The following is a 22,112-nucleotide window of genomic DNA, read 5'->3' on the forward strand; positions in this document are numbered from 1 at the left end:
GGCAAATACATCTTAAAAACTGCAAAAGGATACATCTTTGAGGAGCTTTGGGCAGGGCGCTCTGCACATTGCCCTCATTTAGGGGAGCAAGCTGCAAGCCCTTCCTCAGGGCACGAACCCCGGGTTTCAGTAGATCAACAAAACCTGCCATTCCTGACATCCTACCTAAACAAAAAGCAGCCGAATGCCCTGATTACATGAGGGGATCACCATCACTCCCCATCTTCCTTACCAGGCTTCGAAACTGCCGGGAGCTATTTCGCGCCTCGATAGAGCGTACAAGAGTCCGATTAGCTGCACACCAGCAGCTACCAGCAGCTACTCGTGGCTCCCCCAGCTAGCTGGTGCCATGCAATACCTGACAATAGCTATGGGTCTAGGAATTTGCATAACAAGTGCACTACTAAACCTCTAGAAGAAATGTAAAACATGCATTGTCAAATGCATAGGATGCAAGCTAAAGATGCATTTCATTTAGATGTTAGATTTGTTTCATACCACATATTAGCACCTCATTCTGCAGGAGGAAGAGAGAGGGAGCAAGGTCGCACCACAAAAAGAGAGGAGGCAGCTGAGATGCAAATGTAGGGGTAGGAGCAGGGACGTCATTTCACCAAAATGCCAGGGGTAGCAGAAGGGACATCACACGGCCCTTTCCCTCTAATGTCATCACAGGAAGTGATGTCATTTGGCCCCACCCCGAAGTGATATCGCGGGAAGCAATGGAACTCGACCTTTCACCCCTTGACAAAACAGGAAGTGCCATCGCATAGCATTGTTCCTAAGAACACTACGAAAAATATGGTTACGATATCACTATAATGTGATGTACATTTCATAAAAGGATGGATCGCCATATGTATCATTAGGATCAGTGCGTATAGACCCATATTACCAAATTACTGCGAATGATAGCAGACATCCATGGCCAAATGATAATGATGTGTTATTATATAGCATTTATCGACCTCAGAAGGATGAAAGGCTGAGTTGAGGTGTTTAAGAACAGACTAAATCAGTGACTCACCCCCGGAAGTGTGCCTAAAATAAACCTTTAATGAGTCTAGCAATTATTGTATAGAATTTCAGAAAGACACATTATTTGGTATTCCTATTCTTTCTTATTTAGGGTCACGGCTGAAAGTGTTAGACTTGTGGCACTCTTGTTCTTTTTTTTTGTTCCTTTTTTTTGTTTTTTTAAGAGGCCTGAACAAGAAAGCCAGCCACTCCACGAGTAAAGAGCCACATGGTGCTGGCCACAGCCCCACAGCCCAGGAGCTTGCATTACAAAAAAAAAAAAAATTACAAAAAAAAGAGACACCTTTTTTTTTTAGAGGTAGCAAGGGAGACCTCAGAGGTGACCCCTAAATGACGTCCCTGGGCAGGAACAGAGATTAATCCAGGAACAGATGTAGTGCCAGAGTTATGTAGTAGCCACAAGCATAGGCCAAGGCTGAGTGGTAGCAGCAAGAAGGAAGAAGTGACAAAAAGGAAATGTGAAAGAAACAAGAGGTCAGGCAATGTAAAGGGAATGTAAAAAATGAATCCATGTAAAGCAATTTCCCTTTCAAACTGTGATTCTGCGGGAGGATTTCCTCTTGGGGGATCTGAGCAACCTTAAAAAGGTGTAGTTTTCTTAGAGCTGCTTTTCTGCAAAGAAAATCATTCTGAGGGGCTGGGAAAATGGCGTCTTTCCTAGTAGGTCCGCATGGATTGAGGACATGCGCAAGATGTCTCTGATCGAGAGGGCGATTTTATGTGAGCAGAAAAAATGAAATCTGTATGAGGGAATTTGGGTGAGGTTTTTGGAATTGGTATGATTACTGGAGTTGTGCTTTGCCACCCGGGCTGTTTATCTGTAATCTTTGTTGTAGTTATGTAAATCAGTTAATAAACATGTGAATATAAAAAAAAGACATGTAAAGGTACATGGACGAGAGAGAGGATACAACAGACAGCCTGCAATAGTGTACAAGACATCGCAACACAGAGATAGAAAGAGGGCTCAAGGAATGTGCATTTTGTAGACGCAAGCCACTGTTTCACAAAGAAAAGCACTTTCCGCCATCTTTCAGGAACTCCATTAATGAGTATAGATGCTTGGTCAGTATGAGTAACTCCTGGTCAGATGAAAATCCTGACACCCAGGAGCTACCTCCTGCACCATGAATTCTAATTTCGACCCCCGGGTACTAATAAAGAATGTCTTCATCCTTTACAAGAGACCACCTACTATCCCCTGGATTCTCTCCCTAAAAACACCCTTTCCTGGAGCTCCTTCTCAGTTCCTCCCCTTTCTGCCCGGTCATCAAAATGCACCCGCGAGCCATGCCCTGCCCGTAAGGTACCAAAGCCCTTGACAGGTGCATCTCATTTGGACCTTATTTGGGTAATGGAAGGTGGCATATTCTGGTGACGAGGAAGAGTTGGACTCGGAGTAATCTTACTGCATGTAAGCAGGGCATTCCTCCCCTCGCCACCTTCCTTACTAATGTGAAAGCATGCCAAGCAACTCACACATGCCACCATACCCCAGGAAGAGAGAAACAAACTTGCTTATTGCCGCACAAGTATTCGCACCGTTTGTGATACAATAATAGCAGATGCTTGTCTCAAAAGTCCTGTAGTTTAGCAAACCTCTGCCGACAATATTTAGTCTCAAGACGATGTCTCTCAGTCTACCCTTATCCGTAGTTGATGGTGAGAAACGAAGGTATGAGCTGGAGTCTACGTGGCAGCTCTGCAAATACCTGGTTTGGGGATGCGTTTAGCCTCAGCCCGCAAGGTCACCACCCCCTAGTGGCCATCCCCTGAATGAAGGTGGACAAGGACAGCTTATTATGGTATTTATTGAGCGCGGACCTAGCTTCGAGAGGCAAGGGAGCCTCAGCCAAAGAATATGGTTCCCCTATGGCGGTTTTCACCCATTTGCTCAAGATGGCAGAAGAAGGACGGGAACCTTGCCCAGTTGTCCCAAATGTTGTCACTAGGGAATCACATCCTGTGACGGATGCTACCCTTTGCAGATAAATACGAATGGCCCTGAATACATCATGTTTATTCAAAGGAAACTCTTCCTTCAAAGAGGGACATGATATGATATGTTATTTTATTGATATCGTGCCTATACACACGTGTTTCACGGCGCGACAAGGCAAGGGAGGGGGACAAGGCAACGATCTTATTGGGCCCAGTGACATTGAGATTGCACAGGTGCGATTATGGAAAAAAACACTGGTAGGCCATTTTCCTGGTTGACATGAAAGGGAGATACTACTTTCGGTAAAAAGGATGGGCCATGCGGAGGAACATCACGTCTTGGCAAATCTTCAAATAAGAATGACAAGATAAACGGGACCACTTTTTGCCCAAACAGCGAGCTGGAGTTATATAACTCAAAAGGTGACCTTCCAGCATAAGACCTCCAAAAGGACTTCATCTAATGGCTCACAGGGAACAGCCATAGGAGCCTTCGGAACAAGTCAAATATCGCTGGGAGGTCAGAAAGTTCCGACTTGTGGCATGAGGACTTCAAAACTGTGCAGTAGCCAAGAGACCTAGGAAGTGGCAGGTGGCAGGTTCTACCAGAGTTAACAAAAGGCCAGACTGGCCGCCTATTGAACCCTCAAAGTAGACACTGGCAGAGCTGGGCTTGTGGCGGCATTTTGATGGCTCAGCAGAAAGGGCAGGTGACAGGAGAGGAGTCTGGAAGGACCTAGAAGAAAATCAATTTTTGGGGCGAGTACCCCAGGATGTTAGGTGGTGTCTGGTAAAGGATGCAGACATCTTTTAAGATTAGCAAGGGAGGTGATGGGGAAAAGGGACAAGGTTGCAATTGGACAGTTCATTGTTTTGTTTCTATTAGATGGGAATACCTAGTGCATTGTTAATTGGTGTATTACTCTTGTAATACGTGCTGCAAAAACAGCTAGTGGCAAATAATTAAAGACTTTGGGATCAACGTCACATGAAATAAATTACTAAAATTAACAGGATCCATTAACGAAACGCCCCTTTGCTGGTGCTACATACTAAGAGCAAAGGATGCAGTTTTTGGGGTGATGGATCCATTGATCCCTCTATACTTACTACCACCTGTATGACATGATCAGATGACCACACTTGCAAGACTTTCTTGCACGACTTCTAACTGCCACCAAGCTGTTGCCAAGCTCCTTCTCTACAGTGCCACCTCAACTCTTGAAGCCAAACACTGAAATTGCTGCTGCCGTCGCTTGCTCCTTCCTGCTCATCAGTGCCACTATCCGACCCACTCCAATGTGGGCCTTCGTGAAGGGCGCTCTGCTCCACCAGCTGCTCCGGTACGGCCACCGACACCACTAGTTTGGACATAAAGCTAGCTCCAGCTCCAGTATGGGCATGGCCTGCCAGCTGAGATCTCATCTCTTGCTCCCACCATATGCAAGTCACCACTCACATGCTTCTAGACTTGTTGCCACCTCTTCTGGTGACTGCTCAGGTGCTACTCCTCCAATGGCTGGGCTTGCCACATATGCGCCCTTGCTTGTGCCCAGATTGGCTGGTGGCTTTGCGGCCCCGCCCTTAGCCAATCCAGGCGAATCTTTGCTTTGGACGCACTGGCTTCATTTGGCCCGATCTAGCCTTGCTCCAACCGGCTGCTGCCAGGTCTGCCCCTCAACAAATACCCCACCGCCCTTCTAACAGTCTCCTGTGGCGACCCAGGGCACTTTAAATTCATGAGGACATTCAAGACAGAGCTGACCTTTTGCTTTGAAATGTGCCTCTCATCCCAGCTGTATGATCGTCCCGGGCAGTCCCAGGTGTCCCTCTTAATTGCACAGCCAGCAACTTCAAAGTCTGGCGAGAGTCATGCCCCCTGCGGCCGCATGAGAGCTGATATATATATATATATATATATATATATATATGAGTAGCCTGAAACTTACAGTGCCTGTGTTTATTTTGCGGGCTAATTTCTCGAAGGGCAGGAGCAGGCATAGCAGTGATTGTGGGAGGATGTGGTGTTCCGAGGTGAGATGGCTATCTGCATCTTATGCTAAAACCCCCACGCCGCCCCCCCCAGTTATGGTTAAATATTGTAGCACCCGGGGAAATACAATTGCAAGGAATAAGTAGGGCTCGGGAAACTTCTGAAAAATGAACTTGAAATTCAACACTGATTCCAAGAGGGTAGCAATTAGATAATACTGCGGCAAAATATCTGAAAATACCGATTTTTAAAAAATAAACTTTTGTTTGCATTTTATATGCGGGGAAGACCCCCGCAACAATCACCGGCCCCTCATATGCCCCATTAAATAAATGACTATCCTAACCCCTCCCCCCCACATATTTTGTGGCAAAAAATGTGAAACTAAATTCGGTATTTTTGCCGCTGTATTTTTTGCCGCGATAAAATCACTGGGTACCCTTTAATAGCACTCTGAAGTGCTTTCTAGTTAATGTGCAGCATGTTAGAAAACTCTGTAAATAAACTATGTTTCTTCAAACTCCTTAAAGCTGCGTTGAGTACATTTCTATAACCCTGTTCCACTAACCCATCAACAATCTTCACTCCGGTGTCATGATTATTAAAAACAGGTGAGTTTGTCAGAATGCTTCATTTGGAGTGTTTCTCTAGGGCTACAAGTATATCAATCAGAGGAGAGTTTGAAGAGATTTCTTGTGGCCCCATGTCATGTTTGAGATGATTAGTCGGTTATGGTTTTAAGGTTTGCAAAAATGTGGATTCTGGTACTTGCAGTCCTAAATTTATAGCGGGTAAAATAAAACAAGTTCTAAACTTGAACGTGGAATGAAATGAGTTAAATCATCATAGGCCTCATTAAAAGTATGTCAGTGTGGTAAAAAGTGACTCTAAAGTGGCAGTAAAGAAATGACAGCCAATTTACAAGCTCACCACCTCTGAAGATCTTAGCCTAGACCGCCTGTCACTGCTACCAACAGTGGTTTGCTAAAGCTTCCCAGAGTTGTTCCTGTCACCATATAAGTTGGCCATCTATACATCGCCCACCAGGCCAGAGTATAGATAATCAGTCCTAACAAATTGGTGTACAGTGGTGGGATGATCCTCTCAACATAACATCTGGGTGTTTTGTGAAAAGGATCTATCTTGGGTGACACAGTGTAGATCGCCGTTGGAGTGTCCAGATAATGCTTAAACAACACTATACATTTTGATTGCCTTGTAGAAACAAGTCCCCTACTGTACTAGATATAATGGAAACAATCACTTTGACCACTTTAAAGGCCTCCAAAGTGGAGCAGTTAAGAAAGTGGTGTGCTGACAGGGGTTTAACAGTCTCTAGAACAAAAGCAGAGCTGGTTGTAAAAATTATGGATTTTGAAAGAAATAAGGTTGTGCAAATGGTCCTGATAGTGGAGCAGGGGAGTGACCCACCAGCAGTAATGGAGTAACTGTCACTGCAGTGACTAATGTGGAGAATGAGGAGGAAAAAAGGGCATCCTCTGAACTTTGGCTGTCACAACCTCAGATGCTGAGGCATTGTTCAATTTGAAAAAGGAGAAATGTAGGCTCAGAGGGAAAGAGCTTGAGTTTAATGTGGCCAAATTGGAATTTGAGAGGGATGAAAGGCAGAAAGACAGGGATCACCAGCTGGTGCTTGCCAAGATTCAGTTTACAAGAGTGGGTTTCCAAAATTGAAGTTACATATTCTAAACAGGTAGGATATGTAGACCAAGGAGAACATAAACACATATATATGAAAACCCTGTAACCATGGGTCGGATAGAGGGGAAAATTGCCTGAAGGTGGAGTTCCCTCCTGTATATAATATTCTGAGGAGATGAAGGACCTTATGCACTCAGGTATGTATCAAAATATATATATATACATATATATAGATACATTTATTCAGTGTTTTTAATACATAAGTGCATAGCATAAAACAGAAAACATGACAACACAAAAATAACAAATATAGTGTGGAACAAAAACAGAAGAGTTCATGAACAAATCAGAAATACACAATAATAAACACACCGTATATTGAATACTAGTGTGGTTTAAAAATATGTTGGGACTATGCATGAAGTGATTCTCTTGGTCACTGTCTGTCTAGCCCAACTGCAAATTAAATCGTATTGCAGGTCTACGTCAAGAAAAAAAAGGAGGGATAATCAAATTCCATAAATGATGGAGCTTGAATAAGATGAGTGCCACTAAGACCATACGATGGTGGCGGTGCACCAGTCCGTCCGTCTGGTTTTACCTTTCGGAAAATGATTCCTAATTGGCTTTTGCCTTCTTCAGGACCCAAGTCAATTTCTTTGAGGGGACCCTGCAAGCAAACATAGACAGTAATGGGTATGTTGGCTAAGGTAGCGGAAACGTAATGTAGAGCCAACAAAGAGGAGTGAAAGGAAAATGGGCATAAAAGCATAAGTCAGCATCAGGGCGATACTAACCTCTATATGTAGAGCAGATGCAGACCTAGAAAATGGACTCGGTTAGCGTCTGTCGACGGTTGGTGGTTCATAATGTTACTTGGAAGTCCTGTAGATATACATGGGAAATGGGGAGAGGGGGACAAAGGAGAGAGAACACAAATAAAAATAAAGGAAAAGACCCAAAGATGGAGGGTTACAAAAATAAGTATATCTAATGGGTTTCTCTTGCAGGCCGTGAAGGTCAGTAGCCCAGCCGCCCGGTCAACATTCTATGTTGCAGGAGAATGAAAGTTTACCCATGCTGAATAAGTGGAGGCATGGAGGAAATGAGGCTTGTATGCCAGGGGCTGGAGGTCTCTTCCTGTGTTCAACACAGGCTATGGATCGATGCTGTAGGGAAAGTTGCCAGGAAGGTGGAAGATCCAATGCTCGTCTAAAGTAGTGGGGTACTGGAAATTGTAGAAGTGCAGGTCTCGCTGGGGTTCAGCGACCCGTGTTGCTAAGATAGCCGGGTGTCAGAATCTACAAACAGAGAGGGATGCGAAAGGGAAAATGTCCTGAGTGATCACCTATTGCGGCCGCGCTGCGGTTGATAAATTGAATGAAAAAGGGTGTGCACTTGGCTGTATGTGCAAAGGTTTCTTAATGTGAGCGCCTGGCTAAGAGGGGAACAGCGTCTGAATTTGCGTCTCGTGGCGTGTTTGGAAACCCGATGGTGGCGAGGCTGTGGGTATTGTATGCTTGCAGAGGAGGTTTTTGTGTAGCGGCTGTTGTCAGGGGGACGGAGTCCTGAAGGCACACCAATGCGGTGGTGTGGATAGGTCACTAGCATTGCTCAGGCAACCCCCGGGGGGCTCATACTATGCAGGGCATGGATGATGCCTGTTTTGGTGATCGCGACCACACGTTATCAGGAGGTTGTAGGTATTTTAATAGCTACGATGTAGATCCGTTAGTGACGAAAGAATATAGATTTGCTTCACTGGTTGTGAAGAGAGTGTGATAAGTGGACAGGGAATGGGAAATGTGTAGGAACCAGGGCCATCCGGATCTACATTGTTGTGATCCACTGAATGTGTGAGACATGGAATGCAGATGGAAGGGAGGCCCTGCATGTGGGCCGGGCCTACTAATAGAACCCTGCTGGAGAGTGGGGTGTGTAAAAGTCTGTGAAGTGTGCTTGCAGGAGAAATACCAGTGGGGCGCTGGCCATGCAAGGTAGTCTAAGAAACTGTCTGCCAGGGATGGCGGCTAGAATGCATGTGAATGTCTCTATGGTAGGCCAGAATGTCACTGACGGGGTACATGTGTTGTCCAAGTTGTTCAAATCTCTTATCTGCAGGCTGTGTCCGCCTAGTAGCTGAGTAGGATGGAACCCAGGACAACGAAGCGCGATGCGCATAGTGGTTGGGGTGAGGGCAAGGTGGATTGGTCAGTCATGCTCTTTCAATGAAATTATTGCTGCTGAGTAAATGTGCTGAGATGACTGCCCCTTGTTGTGCATGAGTGGGTGTCAGGGCCTACCTAGGGTGTTTGTGCAGGATAGCAGAGGCAAGTGGGTGGAACAGACCCACTGCTGGACGATGGTTACAATATTATATGTGCCTCATTGAGACCATCCTTTTGTGTATTCATAATGTGGATCCACCAGCCTTCTTTGTGGTCCATTGCGGCATGTATATTCGGTGTGTTGGTGACCACTTCTATGACCCACCACTGATGTCCTCATGTAAATGTTGGTTCCTGATGAAGTGGGGGACCATGGGTGCTGTGTTTTACACCTGATCTTGGACCGGGGTTCCACAATCCTTTTGTGGACCGGTCTGCATGTCTGCCCAATGTATCCCTTGCTGTACGGGCATTGGACACAATAGATAACAATGGCTGTTTTGTAGTTGGAAAGGGGTTTGAAAACCCATGTTTTCCCTTTCATATCGAAGCTGGACATCTTGCTGGTAAATCTACACATGCTACATGTGCCACATGGAAAATGCCTAAGAATGGGTCTCATGTTCCACAGATAATTCCTGCTGTTAGGGCTGCAAAAACATGAATTGGTCAAATAATCTATACGAGTTTTGGATCTTTTTAGTGCCATAAGGGGCTGGTTCGTTGGGAAGTATGTTTTGGACCAAGGGCCAGAATTTCCTGATCGTAGACTTAATCTTGGTAGTTTGATGGTTGTAGGTGTGGGCGCACACAAGTCTTTCCTCTGCACTTTTTCTGGTTTTTGGTGTTAGAAGGACCTCTCTGGGAGTGCATCGGGCTCTATTGTGTGCATTCCTGATGACATGTTTTGGGCATCCTCTAGCTTTTAGCCTCTTCTCCAATTCCAGTGCTTGTTCGTGATAGACAGCTATGTTCGAGCAATTCCGTCGTATTCGTAAGTATTGACCCTAAGGTAGGTTGTTTCTCAAGGTGGTGGGGTGATGGCTCGAGAAATGCAGTAGTGTGTTGCGATCAGTGGCTTTCTTGAACACTGTGCACTGCAGGGTGTTGTGATTGGTCCATATGGTCAAGTCGAGAAAGTTTATTCTTTCGTGACTCCGGGACATGGTGAACTGGATGTTAGGGTTCCTAGTATTGAGCCATTGAAGGAACTCCTCAAGGTGTTCAGGGGTTCCGTGCCAGATGAATATAACAATATCAATATACTTTTTCCATTTATGTCTTTTTTCATGAAACGGATTGGAGTCAAAACATGTTGTCTTTCGAACTGTGCCATGTATATAATAGCCAAACTTTATGCAAGGCTGCACCCATGGCTGTGCCTCTGGTTTGTAAATAAAAACTTGTATCGAATACAAAGAAGTTCCTTGTGAGGGCTATGGTCAATAGATCAATAAGGAAGTCAATGGGGACTCTATTTTGGATGTCTTGAGTGTTGGGCTCTTCCCTGAGGCATTCGATGGCCTCCTGCTGTGGTATGCTCGTGTACAGGCTTGGATATCCATGGTGACCAATAGGTCAGTGGGTTGTTTGATGGTGGTGCCTTCGTAGCATTTAATGGCATCCATGGTATCCCTCAAATACGTTTCTGTCAATTTGCCCGTCGGTTCCAAAATGGAACAGCTTCCCGAGATGATGGGTCTGCCTGGAGGGTTAGTGTGGTTCTTGTGTATGTTGGGAATGACATACATGGTGGGTGTTCTTCCTTCACAGGTATTGAGGAAAGCATGCTTCTGCTTTGTTTTCCATTCATTATTGAGTCCCATGCTTGTTATTTCGTCTACATAAAAAACTAGACACATAAAGAGAAAATGGGTTAAAGCTACAGTTAAAAGTCCAAAAAAGGAGTGTGAATAGGAAACGTATACATAGTGAATTATTACCTTGAGTACCAAGATACCGGCGCACTGATTAAGGGCCCAAAGTTAAATCAGAGATTGTAACAAGACCAGTATATCTCTTCAAGGAGCTTCAATGAGTATCTATGGGGAAAGCAAATGCCAAACTAAGTCCATTTATTTTATTAGATCCTTAGAAAACCAAAGCCCTAACTCATTTGGCTTACCTAACCAAAGTCGTTTCTTATCTGGAGCATTGAGCTGTTCATTCAAGAGAATGGCTAACAAAACATGAGTTTGATTTCCTGAATAACCCCTCTGCGAATGTTCCTAATTTTTACGCCCTACCTAAGGTACATCAAAATGTTAGTGACCAACCAGGAAGGCCGATAGTAGCAGGCTCTAGATTTATATTAGAACCCATTTGAAAGTATGTGGACCATTTTTAAAAACCACTTATTCAACAGACCAAGTCTTTCTTACAAGACACGTCATCTGTAATTAAGATTTTTGAAGCTATGCGAATGAACACAGAAGAAGACATTTTGGTTACTATGGATACACAATCAGTGTACACAAGTATCACCTAAGAGGAGGCAATAGAATGTATAAGACACCATCTCGTACAAAACCAAATAAATGATAGAGTTCCAACTGAATTTATTATTGAATTAATGATTATACCTCTACAAAAAAATTGTTTGACAGACATTTTTATTTAAAAATAAAGGGCACCGCTATGGGTGCAGTCTTTGCGCCTAGCCTTGCAGTAATCTACATGGCAGCTTTTGAGAATACATTTGTGTATGCTAACACCAATCCATTTGTGAACAATATGTCAATTTGGAAGCACTACATTGATGATATTATCTTAATATTGCATGGCAACAGTAACCTCTTATCAGATGTTTACAATTGGTTAGACAATTGTAATCCCTGCATACAATTCACTATGGAATCTAGTCCATCTAAGGTTAATTTTTTTATGTATGTATTAAGAGCAATGTCTACAATGTACAGTATTTAGGAAACCTAGTGCACCTAACACTTTATTGCATTACAAGAGCTTTTATCCTCATAGCCTAAAGGATAACCTACCATCTGAACAGTATTTGAGGCTTAAGAGAAATTGTACACAACTTGAAGATTTGTATGAACATGCAGTGATCTTGGATGAACGACTTAGAACTAAAGGCTATCCCAAAAAACATTTGAACAAATCTAAAAAGAGAGCAAGATATAAACATAGGGAAATATTGCTGATAGGACATCAACAACAGAGGGAGGAATCTCAAATGGCATGCATAATCACCCATTCTCCTAATACATAAGAAATCAAGAAAATCATTAAGAAACATTGGCCTATTGTACAGCTATCACTTTCTAATGAGCAATTGCCCATGTTTGCCCTGCAACGAGCCAGGAACATAAGAGACAAACTGGTCCACTGTGGACATCAAAACAAATTGTGTGAAGATTACACTATGGGATCTTTGTCCGATTAAGGACCATTTCCCTTGTGGATTTTGCCCGGTTTGTAGGTTTACGAAAAAGACTGATGCATTAACATTGGAGATAATATATCGGTCCTGAAAGAAATTACTTATTGTAAAACTAAATAAGTCATTTATTGTATAGAATGTCCACGTGGTCTGAGATATGTGGGCCAAACAAAAAGGGCTGTAGAAACTAGAATCTCAGAACAGCGATCAAGAATTAGATGCAAAAACCATATCACCCCATTAGGTGCTCACTATGGAACAATGAAGCATACTCCAGATTACATCAAATGATGGGTGTTGGACACCATTAAAGGTAGCAACGATGTGGAGCAGTCAGTCCTATTACAGGAGTCTAGGTGGATTTACAGAATGCGTACTCACATTGATGGCCTTGATTAACACATCTTGCTTTAACCTAGATAGATATAACATCTGGTAGGCCATCTTGCCTACTACCATTGATGAGTAACTTTCTTCTTTACTGTTGACAAAATCTATTTATATGATTGCTGTTTGTGAAACTATGTACACTTACCCTTTGAGACACTGAACTTTGTTTATGGTCTTTACCGGAAAAAGTATTTTCAAGCAAATATCCTTGTTGTTGTCGAAAACTGTGTCTATATGTTGTATATATGATATGTTGTTTGTGGTACTGTGTACACTTAATTGTACCACATATATATTTTTTTACAGATGTATATAGGTTTAGTTATTTGATATATTTTGGGATTATATACATGTGTTTTCTCGACTTACTAAAATCAGAATGTCTCTTGTAAAAAAATACTAATACTCATTCTGACTGTCTCCTTACAATACCTATGTTGGTAACTTATTAGTTTGATTTGATCGCAGATTTGGAAAAAAAACTCACATCTAGAATGTAACGTCATGATGTCACAGCATTTCTGGCCTTAAGTGATGATGCCATCACGCCTGCCCCATATAAAAAATATAGAAAATTGCCTTGCGAGTAGCGCTCAGTTACTTCAGGTCGTTTTAAATGAACAGTTAAATGCTCCAGAGAAGAAATGTCTTCGATTAGGTAAGCCAAAAGAGTTAGGGGTTTGGTTTTCTGAGTATCTTATTGGTTTTTTTTATTACAAATTGACTTAGTTTGGCATTTGCTTTCCTCATAGATCCTCGTTGAAGCTCCTGGAAGAGATGTACTGCTCTTCTTATAATCTCTGATATAACTTTGGGCCTTTGAGCAGTGTGCCAGTATCTTGGTACTGGAGGTATGATTTTAGGACTGTAGCTATAACATATTCTCCCTTATGTGTCTCATTTTTTATGTAGACTTTGTTATCTGTTGCACAGCGCTCCGTGCGGTCTAAATAAGAACTGAGGAAATCACTGTTCACTGCATTGATTGGGGTATCCTATACTAAAGAGACAATTGGTGAGAGCTTCACCTTTTGTAATTCCTGGCGTTCTCTTTTTAGTAACAGAGAGTAATTGAAGGAACATTAATGAATTCCTCTGTTTTGCTATATACGTAGTCCCCTGGTCCTGAAGAAGGCGACATCCTTATTGATCGCTGAAACATAATGTTTTCGCTACTTTGTTTTGTCATTTGTTTTATGGAAAATAAGGGACTATTCGAATAATCAAAAGATCTACAGACACAATTGAGGAATTGATCACTTGATGACTATTGTATATGTTTATACAGATTTTCTAAGTAGCCAGGTGAATTAGACATTCATGTGAATTTTGAATAAGAAAATACATTTCTAAGAAAAATGGTTGTACCGACAGGAACCTTTTGTTTGTATTCGTTTTTTTCCCAGTTTCTGATTGAGTAGGGGACCTCCCCCTTCCGTGATTACAAGCCATATTGTCACATATATATATATATAAATATATATATTATTAGGGTATTTATTGAGTGCAGACTTAGCAGACTTAGCTTCGGGAAGCAAAAGAGTGCTTTACAATCACAAGGGGAAGAACAAAGTGAGGGAAGCAGAGAAAAAGGGAACATGGAGCGGGCAGGGGCAGGTGGGCAATTGGCAGCATGGAGGGAAGCCAGCGGGGAGCAGATCACTGAGTGTCAGGTAGGGTGGGGAGTGCATAGTTTGTGTACCTAGGTGTTAAGGAGGAGCCATTCTTAAACTGTAGAAGTGATGGGGCAAGTCTGATGGGGACGGTGAGGAGGGTCCAGAGTCTTGGAGCGTAGACAGAGAAGGTCTGTCTTCTGGTTTTTTCCTTCCTGCACTCTAGTAATTCAAGTCTGCACATTTCCTTACATCTCAGGCCTCTGGAGGTCCTGAGTTTCTCAGTGAGGTATCTTGGGGACTTCAGGATGACAGCCTTGTAGATGATGCAACAGGATTTGAAGATGAAACAGGCTTGCAGTGGGAGATAGTGCAGTTTGTTGAGGGTCAGGGTGATGTGGTCGAATTTGTAGAGTCCTTTAATGAGTCGAGCATTGCCACTATATATATATATATATATATATATATATATATATATATTGTGTTTTTTTATATAGAACTGTTTTCTACAAATGTTTCTATCTGTGCAGGATGCCCCTTTCTGTGAAGTATACCTTTATGTCATTTTGTATTTATTAACATAGTAATTACAAAGTATCCTACTTGGGACATCATCGCTGTCTGCACGTGGTGTAATTACATCCTCATTACGTGATGACATCACAAAAAGATCCAGCGAATGGTTCACTGGCTTTTTCTATAGCTTTACACAGCATAACAGTGGCTGCACTTCTTGCCTTAATCTGGCTGTATGCTGATCCACTGAGGTTTCACAACAAGGTAGGATTACTGGCTACTTTGCCTATCCTCGCATTCAATGGTTTCTGATACATATCGCTACATGGAGAATTTCTCTCCCCTTGTATTTCCCCAAAAGCCCCCCCTTGAATGCCCTGTAGGTATTCGCCTGACTAACCGAAACATATTGCACCACTCTCCAAGCGTACCGCTTATACATCACACCCCTGTTGGAATACATGGAAGTTAGTATTTATCTTGCACTCCTTTTCATATATTTGCAGATTTTCTCTCTGCCGCTCCTTGGTGTCTTGAGGTTGAGCTCCCCATAAACATATATATATTGTGGCCATCCTTGACCCACCCACATGTGCCAGAATCATATATTCAATACGATCTAATCTCCACTAAGGAAGTTTTGCTTGACAGGTAGGATGAACAATGTTCTCCCTATGTGCTTTTATCTATTTCATCTATCGGCCACAGCCCGCCAGTATACCTCTAGCCCCCTGATGAAGTTTCCTTAACGCGCTTGTGGAATGAAACATGTCAAATTGGTTTGAAAATACACTAAAAAGGTAGATCACAATATGAGAGTGACTATATCTAATAACTACCTCTCAATTTGAGGATTGCTAATTCTTGGACTACCCCGTTAATTGATTCATCATTATGTATTGGATGTACTTATGCTTGTAATATTCGACTTGGATCCCCTTTTCTTACAACTATTTGTACTAGAGCAGTGCTCTTCAAACTGTGGGGCTGCCCTCCCCTGCACCCTCCCCACCCTAGCCCTGAAGGTTGGCTAGGGAGTACACGGCTCTTCAAAAAAGGTGTATGGTGATTGCTTTCAATAGAAAATATAAGCAGATATGGCATCTGGGGGGGGCGGACTTCCCAAAGGGAAACACTATTTTTAATGAAGGCGGGGGCTCCACAACAATATTTGTACTCAATGGGAGGGGGCTCAGCATAGCAAAGTTTGAATATTGCTGTACTAGATTGTTTGGGTGTTGTGACATTTTATTGTATTGTACCATTGTAGACTTTCTCAAAGTTTTTAATATGCTCTTTCGCCTTCAATTAATAATTACTTGTTCTGACATTGTTTTGTTTCTAATCAATGACCACCTGAATTAAATAGCATTGCACACTTATATATATGTTTGTTAAGCTCTATTTTAAATCTATTTTCTATGCCTCTTGGGATCATTGTGTTCTCTGGTCCATCCGCCCAATGCCCATGTGTTGTTATAGATGACACTGCCCTGGCACCAGAAGCAATGTCTTTGCCTTTTTCAGAGATATATTAGTTGGCCCTTATCCAGGCGCTGCCGCCAAAGGCACACTTTCAAAACCCAATCTTATTCTAGAATTAGGGTGCTTTTAAAATACTACAAAGCGCCTTGTTTTGTCGTAAAAATCTCTGCCCCTGGAAATATCCAATTGCCCTTTTAAACTCCTGCAGTCACTGTATCTGGGCACGCAGAATGGTGTGCCCAAACGTACGGGCTGAGGTGAGGCCGTGTCTCGAGGACATAGTTGTTGTTCCCAGCAGGCACGTCGCCATTCACATGTCCAAGGAGGTCTTGCTGAAACGAGAGCGCAGTCGCTGACTATTCCCACAACGGGGAAGAAGACTGATACCCCCTGACTGGGAGAGAGAGCCTTGTATGCAGACCGCCTTCATGCCAAGGCGCCAAAAGAGTGGGCACTGCATCATAAGCACCAAGCAGCATACCTGCCTCAGGTGGTGAAAGGGTTTGCGCAGCACGTTGATGTGGATCTAGTACTTTGCTTTTGTGCGCAGCCTGTAACAGGTGTATGGTGGTCTAAGTCCAAATTGTTACCATGTACAACATAGGGTAGTTGGGGTTTGAGTACACGCAGGGCAGCCTGTGCCGTGTTTACAGGTTAGTATCATTTGCATTCACTTGTCTCAGGAGGATAGCTCAGCGGCAACATGCTCGCCTTGGGAGCAAGATGACACTAGAGCAACACTGGCTCGATCCTCGGGTCTGCCCAATCCCGGGGTGCTGGAAAAGTAGCATGGGGAGGATTTATTTGTGACTTATTTTTAAACCACATACACAAGGTGTGACAGAGGGAGGAGCAAGGCGGAGTCCTGGGTGGTGGACACGGACCGCAATCTGTTTCAGTCTAAAGGCTTTGCCCGGAAGGCCGGTTTATTTGAGCACCATGTGTAATAAGGCAACTATTGCCCCGCCACTGCGTGGTCTTCACAGTGCTGGCGTTCCACTGATTGAGCATAGCATACCGTTTCCGTGAGAAATATGCAGGTTTTACAGGAGAGAGTCACAACCAGCCTAGGGCATTAGCATTGCGTGGCACACATGCACAGGTCCTGGGGGAAGGTAGGTTCAAATGTAATATGCTGAGGTGCATGACGCTCCGGCATGCACTCTAATGAACACACACAGTTAAGCCTGGGCAAACAGCCAGGACACTGCTGTATTAGTGGTAAACAGCGAGGGGATGGAAAGAGGAATCCGAAAAGGAGGGGGCAAGGGTGGACTACAGGCTGCCCCACGACCGGCTTTGTGTTTATAATGAAATGATCTATGTGCAGAACACAGGTTCAAAGAGGCTCTAAAGAGCAGGATGTAAGAGTGGAAGTATCTAGGGAATAGGTTTAACAGTGAAGGTACGAATGGAGGTTAGCTCAGGGGCAACATGCTCGCATTGGAAGCAAGGCGACGCGGAACAACACAGTTTCTATCCCTGGTCCGTGCTTAGAAAACTCTGGGTATTGAGCGCACTATAAATAACCCATCATATCATATCAAGGTTGCAAACTGTATAAAGTGGGTTAGGAGAGGATTGGATGAATATGCAAGGGGTATGAAGTGTATGCTGGCATATGTAAGATACAGGCAAAATTCCCACCCGCCCCCAAATTTCAAGATGTTTTGAACAGAGCTACACGCATGTTAATGGAGGGAGATTGGAGACCACTGGGCACACTGGGGCACTTAACGGCATAGTATTTTCAGGGTAGTGGGTGGACGCTCGGATTTAGGTTCACTCCGTTAGCATAAAAATATGGTGGTTTTGCTTTGCATAGGGCCTGTTACAACTCACTTGGGTGTTGTACAGGAGATTGACGTGAAGGGCACGCTTCCACGGTAGCAGTTAATTTCAGGCCATTAAGGGCAAGGTAATATGCTGCACTGCAGCACGAAAGTTAAGGGTATGTAAGTGGGTTACCTCTACCCAGTACTGGGGTTACACCTGTTCGGTTGCTTGTCTGTGACCGGTCATATACCACTCCCTGAAACTAGGATGTTGTGTCCCAGAAAATGTGGAAGAAAGACTGAATAGGACTTTCTTTGAAGTCTTACTCAGGGTTTAATGGTACTAATTGATTAAGGATGGCATGGCTTAATTACTCCTAGTTGGGAGAGCAGTGTTCTCTCGGGTCGTTTATCTGAGATACATGGATGTTCTTTGGCAGAACAGTGGCGACCGGGAGCCGCTTTGGTCTCCACGCACCAGTGGGGGGGGGGCAAACTGAAGGCTGGGACAGAGCTATACAATGGTTACATGGGAAATTGTAAGGAATGGTGGACGCAGGAACGGGTTTGCATCCTAGATGAACTTTGGATGTACGGAACGCTATGTACTAGCACAGAGTCCCTCGGTGGGCTCCCTTGTCACTGGAGGACTGGAAGGTGAAATTAAAATAGCTTGAGGTATGACACTCCAAGATTGGTGCACATTTCATGTGAGGAACGCAAGGGACGTCAGCACGGTTGGAAGGGCGCAGACAAGGTAATTACAGTTAACGATATGCATAGATCTACACTATTGTAGAAGGCAAGAGGTTATCAAGGGTGGACAAAGTGGGGGGGTTGGCGTCACAGGTGGAAATTGGATTTAGAAAATGATATGGGAACATGGGCTACATACAGCAGGAGGGTGCTGTAGAGGAATAAGTAGCAAGGTTGCAGCATTCACTGACGCTTTACTGCCTCCCGAGCACCAAGCAGCCTGCGATTTTGTGGGGGCAGGGATGTCTAAACTACTAATTTGGGGATTTTGTGTCACAGGATCGAAGGACCAGGCAGAAGGTTGCCAGGAAAGTGATACAGTGTGGCAACAGCTCAGAGTGGTTGGTGGAGCAGCACTGGTAAAGTGGGCTCAAGCAGGTGAGGTAGGGAACACGGTTTGCGAGGGGAACTCCCAGAAAGGTGAGCTATGGTGTCATGGAGACAGGGATGGGTGCTTGGACCCAACGCTCTGGCCGGTGCCAGGAGCGGGTCCAGGTGGCGGATGGAGTTTCATGATGTTTCAGGAAGAGATGCCAAGAGGAAAACGGCAGGTAGCAACCGCCAATGTGCAGCTTGTGCGGATGAGCGGCAAGGGCCGTGGATACCCGGGATGCCCTGGGAAGGCAAGGTAAGGGCGAATATCTACGTACCTGCGGGCCGCTTACCCGAAGGTTAAGATGGCTCAATGCAGAGATTGCAACTTGCTTCCTGGATATATCAACGGGCCTTCCTGTATGGTAATAAAATGGTGCGGCAGGTCCCTGGCGCCAGGACGGAGAGGCTGACGAACTTGGAAGGTTGGTTTGCCTCAGGTATAAGAGATTGGGCAAGGGAAACCCACTAGATCTCATTAAGGTTGGTGCCTTGACAGGATGACCATGTTAACTAGGGGTGGGGGCACCCGCAAGTAAGTAGGGAGAATATTTGTGTACCGGCTGAGAACCCCGGGCTAGGCTCCACACAGGGTTTGAGAGTTACTTCCCGGAAATAGCAATGGGCCACCTGGTAATGGAGATAACATGGAGAAACAGGTCCCTGGTGGGGGGGGGGGATGATCCGCTTGTAGTGTTGGTTTGCCACGGGAACAGGAAATTTGGCAAGGAAGATCCATTAGATCTTGCTACGGTCAGTGTGTCACCAGGATGGCAAGGACAACTAGGGTTGCGATGGAAAGGTCTGGGAGGAGGGTGAACAGGAGCATGGAGCGCTTCATGAAGCAGGAAGAGCTTGTTTTTGTCAGACACCTGGAGTTATGTGAAGGGAACCTAATAGATTTTGCAGCAGATGGAGTGCATCTATCAGCACGGGATGGGTCATTTCAACTTAGGGCTATGGGGACTGATGGCAAGAACAGGATGTAAATAGTGGTTGGTGAGTATTAGCAGGACGAGGAATTTGGTGTGGGGGCATTTGGGGTCGCGGGAGGCCACCCCAAAGCGTGGCAGAGTTACGAGGGCGGTCCCAGAGAAGGAGGCACGCTGCAGTCTGGTCCGTGAGCTACAACCACTGGCTGCTTCAGGCAGGATGGGGTGACACGGGCGCGGATTCCACTAGGGACGGTTGGGACTCCTCAACAACCGATGCAGTGGCCATATTCACTCCGTAATCTCTGGAGGAATGACTGAACTGGCAGTGGAATCCAGGGCGGGCCGTTCTCGCAAGAACGGAATGGTGTGAGATGGCTCACAGGCTTTTTGGACATGGGACTTTGTAAGGCGGGATTGGCGGAGCCACCCGGCTAAGGACCATGGTTGGTGCCAGGCAGTCATAAGACCTGAGCAGGGGATGGGGGGCCGCCCTCATAAGATGACTCCAAATTATGCGACCATATGTTTTCCAATAAAATGTTATATATGTTTCCAACTTTCAGAATGTCTCTGACTTTATCATTGGGGGTAAGCAAGCGGGTCATGATATGTATGTTACTGAGATGACATAAGGTGCCAAAGAGTAGGGGTTAGCCCCGCTATGGGTTTTTACGCTCTCCTCTGGAAAAGAGCGTGGAGGCTTCTCGTTTTCCAGCCGTCCCTGCATCTCCACTAGATTTGAGTGCTTTGATCCCTTTCCTGCCAAGCTGCAAACCCGACAAGTAACGCTGTGTCCGTCTTCGCTTCCTAACAGCACATCTGATGGGAGTGAACGTTTATATGCTGCCCAAAAAAATCCCCACCCCCTACCCCAAATGGGCTCATGTTTGCCTTCAAAGCGAGTTAACTGTAATGAAGGGCAGCCATAACGGCCTCGCTATGGCAAAAGTGTGCTATGCCATATGTGGATTAATAAACAAAGCTATTGCGGAGTGCTCGAGAGATTTCATTATCACGTAGATAATGCACTTAGTTTACATACACGTTCACATTTGAATATATATTTATATGTATATATATATTTGTGATGGATCCTTTAATATATTTTGCACTTTTGGTGCTTAATACAATCCTGTTCGTTTATTAAACACATACAACAAACTTAAATAAATTGCAACATGTGGGCGTGACCTTGCGAAAGTGTGGGCGGGGCATTCTGGTGACGTAATCTCCGGGTTTTTCATTTTGGAATGTAGGCAAGCGGCGCGTCACCTTTAAAATAGAGGTGCATGTTTTCCACTGTAAACAAAGCGGAAGTGACTGTGCGCTTGGCCCACATTACATAATAACAGTGAGAAGCTTTCCACATACCACGCACGCACAGAGAGGACACCTACCAAGGACACGGTGTATGGCCAGAACCCACCTCAGTCAAGCAAAGAATGCAGTTCTTTGTAATGGCGCTCTGCCCTACACATTACACGGCATGTATTGTTGAGCGACAGCGGAAGGTCACATATTAAGCGCTCAACAGTCCATTCTATAAACCGGCACGACACCCGTGTCCCAAAGTACGCCAAGAAAACACCAACATATCAGCTGTTAGAACTGTGTACGTCTGAGCATATCATTCTCATGATAGTTTCTAAAGTTGGGTATGTGTGAGATGATGATGTCCCGATGAGGTGAGAAGAAGCCGCAGCCTTTCTTGGCTCCGAAATAATTACCTTAAGTCGTTTTTTTTCCTCCTCACGACCCTGCGAGATTCCCCCGCGAGATTTCCCCTGCAGCTCTCTCGGGCGCGTTCCCCGCGAGATTTCCCCTGCAGCTCTTTCGGGCGCGTGGGGATCTGTAGAAATCCTTTCTTCTGCGCAGGGCAGACGGTGTTACCTGCACCAGCCTTGCCCTGCCTGCTCACAATTGGACACCACTTGGCCCGGGCTCAGGTTTCAGTCCCAGTGCTGGGAGTGTACCGCATTATCTCACTGGCACTGTCTCAGGCAGCCCTGGCAGAGGCGATGGGCACCGTGTTGAAATGCGAGATTGCGCCCTCCTGCCCTCTCCCTTT

At 44.7% G+C, this 22,112-nt stretch overlaps 1 protein-coding gene across 1 annotated transcript in view; it reads right to left on the reverse strand.

The window, feature by feature from the left end:
• The window catches only part of AMPD3 (adenosine monophosphate deaminase 3), a 144,482-nt gene extending 122,580 nt beyond the window's left edge, over positions 1-21,902 (reverse strand). The window contains exon 1 of the mRNA XM_069623659.1: positions 21,772-21,902. The gene's annotated coding sequence lies outside the window, so the exon portion shown is untranslated. The remainder of the gene's footprint in view (positions 1-21,771) is intronic.
• Between the last annotated feature and the right edge of the window lie 210 nt (positions 21,903-22,112).

The sequence above is a fragment of the Ambystoma mexicanum genome, chromosome 11 (assembly GCF_040938575.1).
Source record: "Ambystoma mexicanum isolate Mex_15411 chromosome 11, UKY_AmexF1_1, whole genome shotgun sequence".
Classification (NCBI taxonomy): domain Eukaryota; kingdom Metazoa; phylum Chordata; class Amphibia; order Caudata; family Ambystomatidae; genus Ambystoma; species Ambystoma mexicanum.